Raw genomic sequence first — 9,592 nt, forward strand, 5'->3', positions numbered from 1 at the left:
GTGTGTTTCCAACAAATACAGTCCTGAACTTTCTTTTGCCAATTGGGCCTACATACTTGCTTATGTCATACATTCATCTTGTTTTAGGATTTGTATTATTATGATGGTAAAAATTAACTATAAGATTATTAAGTGTTTGGTTACAGTCATTTAATGTTGAAAAATATGCTTACCTCTGACAAACTCAAGATTAACAGATCAACAGAGAGCCGAGGTGGCGCAGTGGTTAGAGTGCAGTACTGCAGGCCACTTCAGCTGACTGCTATCTGCAGTTCGGCGGTTCAAATCTCACCGGCTCAAGGTTGACTCAGCCTTCCATCCTTCCGAGGTGGGTGAAATGAGGACCCAGACTGTGGGGGCAAGTTGCTGACTCTGTACGCTGAAAGCCCTATGAAGCGGTATATAAGTCTAACTGCTATTGCTATTGCTAACAGAGTTGGAAGAGACCTTGTAGGTCATCTAGCCCAACCCCCCATCCAAGCAGGAGACCCTACACCATTTCTGACAAATGGCAATCCAATCTCTTCTTTTGGATGATTGTTCTCACTGTCAGAAAATTTATCCTTATTTCTAGGTTGAATATAGCAATGAAATATTAAGGTAAAGGTTTCCCTCGCACATATGCGCTAGTCATTCCTGACTCTAGGGTGCAGTGCTCATCTCCGTTTCAAAGCTGAAGAGCCAGCACTGTCTGATAAGCATGACTAAACGCCGAAGGCGCATGTAACACTGTTACCTTCCCACCAAAAGTGGTCCCTATTTTTCTATTAGCATTTTTTACATGCTTTAGAACTGCTAGGTTGGCAGAAGCTGGGACAAGTAACAGGAGCTCACTCCGTTATGCAGTGCTAGGGATTTGAATCACTGAACTGCTGACTTTCAAGCTTAATGTTTCTGATTCTTCTAAGAAGCTGACTTGATTTATTGCAAATCAACACACCAACTTTTCCACTTGCCCACAAATAATGCTGCTTCTCAAAGTAGCAGAAAGCTAATAAATTTGCATGGAAACTCAATGACTTAAAAATAATAATCCCTTAATAGCATTTCATGCCCTTTAAGAAATTTGAAAGATTTTGCTTAATCAGCGTTACAATGTTCATTCTCTATTCGGTATAATTTGTTAAATTCAGAATTATTCCAGAAGAAATATGATAATTGAGAATCATAATGTGAGGGTCAACTATGTCCTAAATATTCTATTTGACAATTAGGATGAACTTTGGTTCTTTTGAGCCTGGGGTGAGCAAACGCATAATTTTATATAACTGGAAAGAAATTTAACTCTCTTATTTTACAAAAGGCACCCATATGCCATTGCTATTAATTTTTGAAAGTGTTTGTGTTCAAAAATGAGAAGATGATATTAATATTTGAAATCAATTATATGCTTAGGATTGAGTTAATCATATATTGTTATTTCTGGTTATAATATGGAACTCTTCTTTATTGGAATATGTATGTATTCATTGATTATTTATTATTTATTGTCATGTTTAGCCTATTTTAATCCCAGTATCATAGATTTTTTTTCCTTCTTATAGTAATTATTTTTTCTTGATGGTTCTGTAATCTCTCTGTCTCTGTCTCTCTCCTCTCTCTCTCTCTCTCTGTCTCCCTCCCTCTCTCTCTCTCTCTCTCGTCTCCCTCCTCCCTCCCTCCTCTCTCTCACTGTCTCCCTCCCTCTCTCTTCTCCTCTCTCTGTCTCCCTCCTCACTCTCTCACTCTTTCCCCTCTCCCTCACTGTCTCCCTCCCTCCCTCCCTCTTTCCTCCTCTCTCTGTCTCCCTCCCTCCCTCTTTCTCTCTCTCTCTCTCTCCTGTGTGTGTGTGTGTGTTTTGGAGGGGAATATCATCTCAGCTTGGAAATAGGCAGCTGAAACTCCAAACAAAATTGGGAGGGTAAAACTGTCCCTTTGGACCAAAAATGTCCACATTATTCTTGTTTCATCTGAAGCACTGAGAAATGCTTTCAGTTGATCGAAATGCAGGTAGCCCTATGATAGATGATCTTCTTGGGGTTTTTCAGAGAGCTCATGTTATGTTGTTTCAAGTTCTCAGGACATTTTGTGTTTAGCAACTGCTGAATAGCAAATGATACTGCATTAAACAAATAACAGCCTTGACAACATGGACTGGGATTTGTTAAGTATAATTAAAGACTAATGAGGAGTTATTGTCAGTAAAGTTTTAGTATTTTTACAATATGCTTCTTACATTTGAATTGTGGTTGGTTAATACAGATGCTCTTTGAGTCCTATAGTCCCCGCATTTTAGAGTCTTTTCTATCTATTTGCTGTCCGTTTTGTCTTTCTGCTGTTACAGTTTGCTAACGTTTGTGCTCATCTGAATGCAGAGACTTTCTTACACAGCTCCTCTTGTGATAGTTCGGGTTGTTATTTTGCTAACAATTGCTTTTCTGTAAAGTTGTAAATAGGAATTAGGTGTTGAAGATCATTTCAGTTTAAGACTGGGAGAAAGCCGCAGCGTAGGGATGCTACAATAATGAGGTAAATCACGGAGCTATACTATTCTTCCTCATTATAAATATTTCTGTAAAATTTGATTAGAAATATTCACAATCCTGACTTGTGAGATGGGTGAGGTTCGGATTTCTGGGGGTAGCTCGTTCCAAAGGGTCGGGGCAGCCACAGAGAAGGCTCTCCTCCGGGGAGCCGCCAGACGACTGTCTGGCTGACGGCATCTGAAGGAGGCCCACCCTGTGGGATCTCACGGGCCGTTGGGAGGAATGTGGCAGTAGGCGGTCTCGCAGGTATGCCGGTCCTAAGCCACGTAGGGCTTTAAAGGTAATAACCAACACCTTGAATTGCGTCCGGAGGCCCATGGGTAGCCAGTGCAGCTTGCGGAGGATAGGTGTAACATGGGTGTACCTAGTACACCCAATATCGCTCACGCGGCTGCATTCTGGACTAGTGCAGTCTCCAAACGCTTTCAAGGGTAGCCCCATGTAGAGCAGCGTTGCAGTAATCCAGCCTTGAGATGACTAGGGCATGAGTAACATGTGGCCACTATCAAAGGCACTTTGCCCATCACCTGAATCTAATAATCATGTATGCAGCGATAGACATGTGATGGTGCAGCATATAATAATTTCTATTACTGACATTAATGTCTGAAGCTTCCAAATCCAAATCCATAGAAATTTTCTGGGTCAAAATAGGATGTATCTCTACTTTGAGTCTGTGGCTTAAATCGTTAGGTCAAGGTTGGAACATATAAAATGCCAAAAAGGAAATAAATGGCCAGTGCAAATCAATAACAACCTTGGCTATGAACTCAGCTTCTCTAGGTTAATACTCTTCTTTTGAATACTGTTCGACTCTGAATGGATGCATAGGTCAATAGAATTCTTCAAGGCCGTATGGTCCAGCCTTGAGATACATACAAGTGGAATGATGGCATCAGCATAAAATATACCATAAAGAGGCTGAGAATTAAATAACTGACACTTAGCATTCTCTATCATCTCTGTGAGCATTTTTAATTTCCCAAGTATTGCACTCAAGATGCATTACTATATATATATATATTATATATATATATATATATATATCTATATATATATATATATATATATATATATATATATATAATGTTGTATTTGTGCTGATAAATAAATAAAGGGAGACTAGTATAGATCTATTTCAAGCTATTTAGCTCTCATCAGCTAGCCATACCCTTACTGGGATTTGAACCTGGGCTATATACATACTAGGCAGACATCTTAGCCATTAGGCCACAGTCTTATCCGTTATCAGCGAAGCCAGGTGAAAGGTATCTATTAGATTTTTTTTTTTACAACCCCCGGTTGCCCAAATATGGGAGGAAGATCACTACTTCCATTCTCTGGCCTTCGCTCGTCACAGAGACCATCCAGGAGAAACCCAATATTTTTACTGTTGCTTTGTACATAACAGATACATACATAACACATAATACATACATACATAGCATACATACATACACACAACACTACATTTTTATATATACACACACACACACACCACACACACACACACACACACACATGAGATCATTCATCCCTTGGAGCATTATTATTCAGCTTCAGATTTAAATATGTTTCCTCCCGCATGGAAGAAGAAGTATTTCCAACTAAGAACTATTGCCTGTGTGTAGCGTAAAATGTATTTTTGGACAAAAGACTTTCTGTAATACAAAGCCAATTTCGCTAAATTAATAAAACCATGGGAAGTAGAAACAATTTTAATAAATGAAGCACCAATGGTTTGCATAATCAGGCTTCGCAACTTGCAAACTCTCCCCTCGACCCCTCGACACTTTACCAAATTAAATTTTTTTAATGTGGTCTAAGCAGGAAATTATACCTTCACGAAAGCAATCACATTAACTGTACTTAATGAATTTAAGTGCAATTTAATTTAATTCAATTTCATTTCTTCTGACCTTTGTCCCTCCAATGTAGAACCCCTTTGCACCAGATCAAAGGCTACATTGGATCCTAAAATGATTCCTCTTTAGATTCTTACTATCTGCAGCACATGCGTCGCGTGTGCCACCAGGACGAATAAACTCTACGCATGCAGAAACTGGGAGGAAAAGCAAAGATGGATATGTTCAAAATGTTTGTCTCCTACCTTTCCCCAGAGAGCCAGAATAGCCATTGTCTCATCATGTGCTGATGAGTCTATACAATAATGAAATACAATAGTCTTGCACGTATTGGAAGTCTTAATAAACCTGATTGACAAGAGAAAGCTCTGAATTGAGTAAAATCCATATTTGCTTTAAGCCAGTGGTTCATGCTTTCAGACCAATTAAGCACCATTGACTTCACATTTCTGGAAGTCTTTGTTTTGGTTCTTCGTATGTTTCTGGAAACCCACCCAATACATACTCTATAGCAGTGTTTCTCAACCTTGGCACTTGAAGATGTCCGGACTTCAACTCCCAGAATTCCCCAGCCAGCGAATGCTGGCTGGGAATTCTGGGAGTTATAGCAATTATAGCAATAGCAGATTTTATATACCGCTTCATAAGCGGTTTACAGAGTCAGCATATTGCCCCCAACAACAATCCGGGTCCTCATTTTACCCACCTCGAAGGATGGAAGGCTGAGTCAACCCTGAGCCGGTGAGATTTGAACCGCTGAACTGCTGATCTAGCAGTCAGCCTGCAGTGCTGCATTTAACCACTGCGCCACCTTGGCTCTTTGAAGTTGAAGTCTGGACATCTTCAAGTTGCCAAGGTTGAGAAACACTGCTCTATAGGTACAATAAAAACAGTCCTGCTCCTTTATTTTAGCAACATACTAAAATATAGTCTACAGAAGTGGAATACTTCAAATATATAAACCGGAATAGCTTCTCTACAAAATGGCCTTCTAAAGAGCAGTCACAGTTGATCTCCTCTAGGACTGACTTTTTGACTGCCTTGCAATCCAAGGAATATATGTATATGCAGATGCATATACAAGTAGACATATAAAAATGCATGTGTATATCAAAATGTATGTGTGTGTGTGTAGTGTGTATTTGTGCTGATAAATAAATAAAGGGAGACTAGTATATATCTATTTCAAGCTATATGCTCTCATCAGCCAGCCATACCCTTACTGGGAATCAAACCTGGGCTGTATTACATATTAAGCAGTTATATTAGCCACTAAGCCACAGGCTCTCCTCCTTTATCAGCTAAGCCAAGGAAATAGGTATGTATTTAGTGTCACAACCCTGGTATGCCCAAATATGGGAGAGGGCATACTGCTTCCCTTTTCTGTCTATCGACACTCACTCTGGGAGCCATCCAGGCAGAAAGCCATTTTTTATGTTGCCTTGTTACATTTTGTGTTGCATTTGTGCTGATAAATAAAGGAGGAGAGCCTGTGGCTTAGTGGCTAATATAACTGCCTAATATGTAATACAGCCCAGATTCGATTCCCAGTAAGGGTATGGCTAGCTGATGGAGCTAAATAGCTTGAAATAGATCTATACTAGTCTCCCTTTATTTATTTATCAGCCCAAATGCAACACAAAATGTAACAAGGCAACATAAAAATGGCTTTCTGCCTGGTGGTGGTGGTGTGTGTGTGTGTGTCTCTGTGTGTGTGTGTGTAGCATCCCCACTCCTTTATGCTTTTAGCCTATGCTGTGGACTGTTGATTGGCTGTTTTGAAAAAAACCCTAAATTGTTGATATGAAAATAAAGATGCCAATTTCTCAAAGTATCATTCTTCCTGCAAAGAAACTCTCACCAAAATCAGTATAAGGAGACTTTTTCAGCAAGTATCTTTTCCAACAACTTCAGCCAGGGCTATGGGCAAGAATTCATTCTATACTATCTATGAATACAAAAGAAGAAGAGAAGAAAATGAGGGATTTTTTTCACAGGGATTGTAAACTGGAAAACAATTGTCTGGGAGGATAAAGTTTTCATGTGTTTATATAACCTAGGAAAATCAAGCTTTTGACAGGGTTTGTGAATGTGGTAATAGCTAACTAGAATGATTAAGATTGGATTAACCAATAAGATTGCCTATGAAACCTTTCAGAAGAGACTAAATCAGCCCAGCCCAGTTGAAGAAAAAAATATGGGAAAATACCCCATCCTCAATTTGAAATGGCATTCCCTTTTTCCTCTCTCCAGAGCAAACTCAACTCATCTGTCCAACTCAGAAGACACTGGGAAACACTGTAAGTTCTGCAGTTGCCTTCAGGATACAGAATTTTTCATGAGAAAATGCCCTCAGAAAATTCTAGCCGAAGAGCCAGAAGGTATATTTTAACTTTGAATTAAGATAGGGCAGAGGTAGTCAACCTTTTTATACCTACCGCCCACTTTTGTATCTCTAGTTCCATAGTAATGGTGATTTATAAAGTAGGGAAGTCAATTAAATTAAAAGAAGGAAAGTGCTTCAGTATCGGACGAAACCCCTACCGCCTACCATGAAAACTGGAACATCCACAAGTGGGCGGTAGGGACCAGGTTGACTACCACTGAGATAGGGAATATCTATTCTATCAGATGGGGAATACCTACCCAAGTTCAAGTCCTTCTTTGCCATGGAAACTCATTGTATGACTTCAGACTGGACAGTGTTAGGGTTATTGTTTTGGAGCAGAAAAGATTATGCTACTCCGAGCTTCTAGGGGGGGGAGTAAACATAATTCTGACAAATTTATCACGAATCAAGAATATGCAGGGTTAGCTGATACATTTCACTTCCTGCATTAAATACATGCAGATATCTCACTCTGAAAATTTACTCTTGACAACACAACCATTGCTAAGTATTCTAAGAAAAAATGCAGATTCCCAAATATGCTATTTCAAGACACAACTGGTTGCTTATCTGCTATAGAGCTTCTGAAGCACTAGTTTCCTGCAATCATCTGAGTGCATTGAGATACTTTTGCTGTCTAAAAATGCAGAGATGGGGGAAAGGAAGAAAGAGATAATAATTAAAGTTCCCCATGGCCTTCAGCAAACAGCAAATTCTCAGTTTAACACAGAGGTGGGCTGACCAAGGGCTGGATGTGTCATGCACTGGCCACACCCATGCCTGTTTTAGTGAAGGAGGAAAAGGTTGTGATAGCTCACATGATGACAATGTGACGATGCAAGTTTGACACCCCTGGTTTAACAAATAAGTGACATGAAACAACGTTTGAAAGGATACTTTTTCCAAAGGAGGGGAGGGTATATTACCAATAACATAATTAGGCAACAGCAATAGCACTTAGATTTATATACTGCTTCACAGTGTTTTACAGCCCGCTCTAAGCAGTTTACAGAGTCAGCATATTGCCCCCAACAACCTGGGCCCTCATTTACTGACCTTGGAAGGATGGAAGGATGGGTCAACCTTGAACCTGGTGAGATTCAAACTGCCAATAATCTGGGTACTCATATTACCAACCTTGGAAGGATGGAAGGATGGGTCAACCTTGAACCTGGTGGGATTCAAACTGCCAATAATCTGGGTACTCATATTACCAACCTTGGAAGGATGGAAGGATGGGTCAACCTTGAACCTGGTGGGATTCAAACTGCCAATAATCTGGGTACTCATATTACCAACCTTGGAAGGATGGAAGGATGGGTCAACCTTGAACCTGGTGGGATTCAAACTGCCAATAATCTGGGTACTTATATTACCAACCTTGGAAGGATGGAAGGATGGGTCAACCTTGAACCTGGTGGGATTCAAACTGCCAAATTGCTGGCAGCCGGTGATCAGCAGAAGTAGCCTGCAGCACTGCACTCTAACCACTGCACCACTGCAGCTCATATACGTCACCTATATAAGAACCTAGAACAGAAAGGGACAAAATCTGTTGAATTTGCAGACAGAAAGCTTTTCATTCAAGTCATAGTAGTTCTGGAGGGCTAGTAGTTCGGTACATTGAGCAGGCTAGAGCTGCCTTATTTCCTTTGCAATCGGGAGGGAAAAATAATTGCTACAGCTGAGGTCTAAACTAATGGGCGGGTGAAGAGAGATTGAACACATGAGAATGCAGTGGGCTGGCTCCTTGACATCTCCATAAATTTAGTGAACACAGAATGGCCATTCCGACCTAAATTGCTAATGTGGAAACAAAGGATTGATTTTTTAGTTATCCTTCTCCTCACCACTACTAGACAATTTGGAGACAGAGACCATGGACTGAAAACTATAGTAGTAAATCTGTCTCTCTCTCTTTTGCTCTCCTTTCTACCAAGGAATAAACTATATATTATTCAAGAGATGTTAATGAAAGGAAGGGTATATACCAGCTGTCAGAAAAGAGAAGGTGGGAAAGAGACTGTACCAATTTCTGGTCGAATTTCCTACTTGTCCCATGCGAAGCAAATATGAAAAATACTTTCTTTTGTTTGATTGGGGAAATGACACAGGATGAAAAGTTAAAGAGAGAGGGGTTGGGTCCCCAGGGACTTAGATTTTATCAAGGAAAAGAAGTAAAATGGACGATAAAAAATAATGCTTGTGATTATTTTGCATGAAACTCTCCAACATCCTCACACCTGCCAAGTGTGAATAAACCCCCCTGGTTTTAACATTTATTTGCGAACTGCCTAGATGATTTTTATTTATGGAAGCTGTATAAAAAATGTTGCCATTAAGGAAATAATAAACACAGAGCTGCAGGGCATGTGATTATAACCTTGAAAGCAGGATGGGGGTGTGGGGAGAGAATTTCTGTGCCACAAACTAAACCACTCAAGCATATGCTCTCATTAGTTTCTCACCTTTAAGACACCACAAGGCTCTGATTGTGTGGTTGTTTGGAAGCTTACAGCCAATATGTGACTGTTGATATTCAACTGTATACATCCATTATTGTTTAATAATGCACAAAATCCATCTGGATGAGGGATTTTTTTCTCCTCTTCTATCCGCTCGTTCCAAAAGCAGTATTATTCTAAACAACAGTATGCAAAACTATGTTGCTCTTTGAAAGGCTGGAATTAAAGATGAATAAAATATAGCAGAGAGATGGGTAGATAATCGATTCAACCTCTTCAAAGTATTTTGATAATATTCCTTGTTAGGGTACCCTGAGCAGTTTCTGTAAGCCGGAGTTTAATTTAATA

The sequence above is a fragment of the Thamnophis elegans genome, chromosome 10 (assembly GCF_009769535.1).
Source record: "Thamnophis elegans isolate rThaEle1 chromosome 10, rThaEle1.pri, whole genome shotgun sequence".
NCBI lineage: Eukaryota > Metazoa > Chordata > Lepidosauria > Squamata > Colubridae > Thamnophis > Thamnophis elegans.